This window comes from Alosa alosa, chromosome 16 (genome assembly GCF_017589495.1).
Source record: "Alosa alosa isolate M-15738 ecotype Scorff River chromosome 16, AALO_Geno_1.1, whole genome shotgun sequence".
Classification (NCBI taxonomy): Eukaryota; Metazoa; Chordata; class Actinopteri; order Clupeiformes; family Clupeidae; genus Alosa; species Alosa alosa.
This window is the reverse complement of record NC_063204.1, coordinates 32444633-32450331: the sequence shown is the minus strand read 5'-3', so window position 1 is coordinate 32450331 and position 5699 is coordinate 32444633. Positions and strand designations below refer to the sequence as shown.

At 42.4% G+C, this 5699-nt stretch overlaps 1 long non-coding RNA gene across 1 annotated transcript; it reads left to right on the top strand.

The window, feature by feature from the left end:
- The first annotated feature begins 4408 nt into the window (after window positions 1-4408).
- Window positions 4409-5474, top strand: LOC125309813. Its single transcript, XR_007196193.1, has 3 exons — window positions 4409-4986; window positions 5104-5210; window positions 5403-5474. It is a non-coding gene; the product is annotated as an uncharacterized LOC125309813 (long non-coding RNA).
- The last annotated feature ends 225 nt before the right edge of the window (window positions 5475-5699 follow it).

The window sequence follows — 5699 nt, the reverse complement described above, 5'->3', positions numbered from 1 at the left end:
CAACGCCTCCTCCTCCTCCGGCATGAGGGCCCGGTTGGTATGAGGCAAGTGGCCATACTTCTCCTTCCTCCAGTCCTGGAGGGTGGTGTGGGGGATTCCGTGGCGGGCAGCCACCTTGCGGAGGCTCCCGCCCTCCTCCAACTCCTGCAGGGCCTTAGCCACATCTTCCCTGCTGTATTTAGGCATTTTCCTGAAAAAATAAAAATACATAAAATTTATTAAAACTAGACTAGACAGACAGATAGATACTTTATTAATCCCCCAGGGGAAATTCAAAACTTCAACACTAAAGAATTGTTTAATTGGCGGTGATTATGTTGTTGGAATGTGGCTCTGCAAAAGCATTATTTTCAATGGTTATTATGTGGCTGGATTCATGTTTTTTTTTTTTGTATCGCTACTATTCTGGACTAAATATACCTCTCCTAGACTTAATTATTTACGACAGCGGTAATGGACAATTCCGCTTCCAACCTGTAGGGGGACCGGAGAGGAAAACTTCTTTGGTGTTGCTTTAACTATACATGATATTTTACATCACAACTTTAGCATTTTCATGCACTGGTAATTCCTTGGAATTGCATTTCTAGTTATTATTATTCCGCTTACCACTTTTTCCGCACGCTATTTCTCTTGAACAGTTTAACTTAGAAACTTCATTCAAACTTTGTAACGTAGGTATTCAAACGGACGAAGCTGCTATGTCTTTTCAACTTTGAAACTTTTATACTTTTTAAACTATTAAAGAAAAAGTTTTTAAAAATCCCCATAGACTTAACATTGCCGATTGTGACATCATAATACGGCCGTTAAGCAATAAGAATCCTATGGCAGGTGTTCAGACCACCTGGATCAACTGCCAGTCTCAGGCTTTAAGCATACAAACTGGCCCTATTAAGACTACACATCCTGTTCAACTGCTTCCTCTGCCAAAAACTGTTTCAAAATAAAAGTCCTCACTACAACATTTCACTGTTAAACAATTTAACCCTTTAAACTACTGAACTTTTTAACTGTTCAGCCATTGTAACTGTTACTTGTCATCAACTATGACTCCTACACACGGACCCTGCTGGCGGCGATCGACTACAACAGTCATAATCATCGCCTTCCCGCGCGCAACAGACAAGGTCAAAAGATGTAAGTGTGTAGTATAAGTGTTATACGCTTTCCCATAGAAAACCATTTATGCCTAATAGTCAGATTTGCAAAGACAATAGTACAAACTGTGTCTCCTTTGCAGGTACAGGTGCTACTACAATAAGAAATCAAAATGCTGGAGTGTGTATGGCCTGAAGGAGAAGAAGAACTATGGGTACATTACAGACCTGCAGAGGGCCATTGTTCGGCACCGACTGAGAAGTGGAGCTGGTCTTCCAAGGAGACAGACTCTCCGGCTCGATGACCCTAGGCGCTTGGGTTTGCTGGCCGCTACACCGCAACCATCCACCGCAGAACTGGTTCGGACTCATGTTACGCGTGGGGAGGGTGTCCCCCAAAGTGAGCGCTGAGTGTGTGTGCGTGGTTGGGATGGGGGTGGGTGTGTGTCTGTGTATTATGTAAATAGTTATGTATGCAAATAAAAAAATAAATCCTCAATGTGTTTTTTCTGTTTATTTTTCAAAAAATAAGCAAACTAGAACTAGTATACTAACTAGTATAACAAATAACATCACACCATAATGAAAATTATTTACAATACTCATTCACATGAGTCGGCGCACCCTGAAACCAGTATACTGACCCCTTGGGTCAGGAAAAGTCTCCCTGATCCTCCAGACACAACAGCTAGGAATTACCACTCTGTTCCCAACTCCAAGGCGACCATGCTGCCATAGCACAAATTGCCGGTAGGATGTGTGTCTGTATTGTCTTTGTTCAACCCCGGGCTCCTGTGCATCATCAACTGCAAAAATGTCATTCCAAGCAGCCCGGGCTAGCCTCAGAACACCCTCATCCAGGATGTAGTACTGCATGTAGGCCATCCTACTAATGCAGTTCTGTGGGGCCTGGCGGCAGCAGAGCCTCTCCAGGTCAGAGTCCATTTCCCGGCAGTTGGTACAGGTACACCAGTGTAGTCCACCCCCATCAGGTACTCTTGGCCTCTCTCTGTCTTCATGCAAGGCCAGCACATCAAACATCAGTCCTGGGAGCCTCAACATGACCTTTTGGAGGATATGGTCTTTTTCTTGCGCTCCCAGTAACTGGATCTGGGTCTGGATTTCTGTGTTTCTCCTCTCCTGGTGGAGATCCTATGGCAGGTGTTCAGGCCACCTGCATTTCTGTTCTATTTAAATACACTACTTTAAGGTAAGAATGGCTGATCAAATACATTCTTTCAAATCTAAGTGTTTATACCGGATTGCATATTTAATACGTTTCATACATGTGTTTCAGCACTGCATTTCGGTCGTTGCTTTTACCTTACCATTACCTTACGCATGCCAGTTATGTATCCACCAGCTGCCTGCCTGCAGCCTACTTCCAAAACTCCAAAGCTGCTTGCTGTCAGATTTGGTTCCGAGGGCACACGTTCAGTGTATCAACAGCACTCAATAAAAGTTTATGTGATGTGTTAATCAATTAAATTCCCAACAATTTCACAACAGCTAGTTCTGGAGTAGGCCATTCAACTAGCCCGCTTGCTTACGACGAGACTGAGGCTGCGCAGTCAAGGAGTTGGGAGGGCAGTCGGCACCCGCTTCCTTATTTGGGTTTTGGGTTGCCAGGTTTTAGCCTATGACAAAACGGTTGAAATTGAAACGAAGTGATCGTGTATGTGTAGGGTGTATTTCATACAATCTGGCAACCTGAATGGATCAATGATTTTAAAATGAAGTTTGATGTCCATGCAAATTACGGGAGTTTTCCGGGAGAAATAACAAAACGGGAGAGTGCTGGGAGATGACCTTGAAATACGGGAGAAACCCGGGAAAAACGGGAGTGTTGACAGGTGTGGCATAAAAAGTCATTCAGGCTATTCAGCATGTGATGAATGTGTACAGACGGGTGTATATTTAGGAAATCGCATGACTTTTCCACAAACTGACTCCACCTTATGAACAGATGCTAGTTTCAGGCAAATGTTGGATGAAGGGTTACATGCAGCTATTCCGACATGCCGCTAATTAGACATTGGCGTCTAATTGTCGAAGTGGCGGCATTAACATTAATTTTCAAGCATCCCACTACTGCGACAATTTTTTTTTCCATTGTCGGAGTAGCGACACTTGACCTTTTTTTTTCAAACGTCCTGCCATTCCGACACGAGGTCATTAACAGTGGCGTAGCCAGGATTTTTCAACGGAGTGGACTTTTCCGAAGTAGGCCTAGGGTGGGCCTTTATTTTTTTATTCCAATATGGGCAGTATAGCCTACAGTAATCCCAACTTTAAACAACACACGATTTCATCACAGCTCAGATGATTCATGGCAAAAAAACAATAAAAGGCTACATTGATAAATAGCAGGGGCAACTGTATTGGATTCTATAATAGCCTACGCACAATAACTTCAACCGAAAGGTTAGTCGTGTCTCAAGGAGTCCAAGAGTGCACCTCACACACACCAGCTCCGTTGAACAGTGTATTTTTCGTGTTTAAGAACTAAAAAAGTTGATTAGAGAGTCACATTTGAAATGTCGGGTAGCCTAAATTATAGCCTATAGCGCGTGCATCTCAGAGGAAGAGATTTTGGAAAGAGAGAGAGGATTTAACCTAGGTGATGATTATTTGTGTCTGGTGGTAATTAGACTTAAGTATGGATACCTATGAATTGTTTTGAATAAAAAAAAAGATAAGACAACAAATGAAATGTGACCCTGCAAGGCGAAACCAGTCGTTTTGGTAAAAGTTGATGATGGCCTTCGAAAATATGTCCTCCTCCCCTTCAAAGACAAACATGTGGGAATTCCTTTGTTGCATTTACATTAGGCTTAAAGTGTAACTGAATGAAAATAATTGATCAAGCACTACAGAGCTACCACCGGCATAAGCTACAGCCCAAAACCGCAAACAGTGGATTAGCTAAGGGCGGTGAGCCAGACGCTTTCAAATTTTTTTTAAGTAATAATGCTCAAAACAGCACCAAACCTCGTCAGTAGTTTGCTCTGGGTCCCTACACATATAACGAAGCACCAGCAATGTAGTTTACAAACCCAGAGTTTATTTCAGAAGACTGTTAAGAACACTTACCAACTCTCTCTCTACCAGCTCCTCTTGAAGGAAAATCCATATAAGGCAATTATGTGATATGTGTCCTTCATAAGTCCAGTTGGTAAGTGTTCTTAACAGTCTTCTGAACTCCAGGTTTGCAAACTACATTGTTGGTGCTTCATTTTATGTGTTTAGACCCAGAGCAAGCTACTTACAAGGTTTGGTGTTTTGAGCAATATTACTGGTTAAAAAAATATATTTTGAAAGGTTTGGCTCACCGCCCTTAGCTAATCCACTGTTTGCAATTTTGGGCTGTAGCTTATGCCGGTGGTAGCTCTGTAGTACTTGATCAACTAAAAATACTGCCTTCACGGCTTATTTGATGTATTTACATTCAGAAAAACACCCTTAGGTAAATATTTGCCGGAGTTACACTTTAATTGCTGTCTTGAGATATATTAAGTGAAATTTGTAGAGAGTTCTGGCTCATTACTTCTGCCACTGATTACCACTTAGTTAGGAAGGTTTTTCACCTGATTTGTTCCTTTGCATTTTGTGTTGCGTATCTTTTGTTTTAAATTGTTGCTGTATATTAATATGTTGTTGTTCTAGAGTTGGCGACCTACATTTCCTCTTCTTTCTAGAATGTATCATGTTGTGGAGTTTGTCAACTCAAAGGAGGTTGAAGTTGTTCACTCCAATTGGCTGAAAGGAGGCCATAGTTTCTGGCCCCCTTTTGTATCTCTTGCAAAGCTGCATAGGGCAACTAAAGATGGGGTGCTGCCAGGTGCTGACTGGACTCGATTCCCAGTCCGCGTGATGTATTCACATGGTATAGTAATGCTTAATTTTCAAATTACGCAATTCCACATTTGAATTGAAACTTACTGAACAAGTAACATAATAAAGAGTCCTTCCATTGACACCTATTCTACATTTGTGTTGACAGATGTGTATGAGATTGCCTGTGCGAAGCTGCAAGAGGCTACAGTTACCTCTGATCTAAACACTGAAGATGAGGACAACAGGCCACATGTACATGAAGAGAAAGAATAGGTACTACGAGTGGCCCATAATTTCCTTCAAAGCATTTGAATGGCCGTGTCAAAGGTTACAATACATCTAGTAAAACAACTAGGCCGCAAGCTAGAGGGCCTTGCAGTGCACAACTTGTTAAAAATGTATTGAATTTTATTTATTATTATTCACTTTAATGACAAACTGACACCCCAATGTAATCAATGTTAGAGGCTGTAGAAGAATAGCAAGCAGCAGTGAAGAGGAGGTGGAAGTGGAGCAGGGCAGGACTGCTGCACCTCGCCATAACTGCAACTTGCACCTTTTTGACAGCTCTAGGTGAAGGGAGTCAGCCAGCTGGTCAAGGTTTTTGGTCCAATGGCTATATTTCAGAGACCACAATTGATGATCCCCCTGCATTTGCAAACAGCTCCGCAGCAGGTCCGTGGGCTTCTATCCATTCAACGAACATCACAGCGACTACTCCACCACCGTGGTCTTAAAGGAACACGCCACCCAAAATCAGTA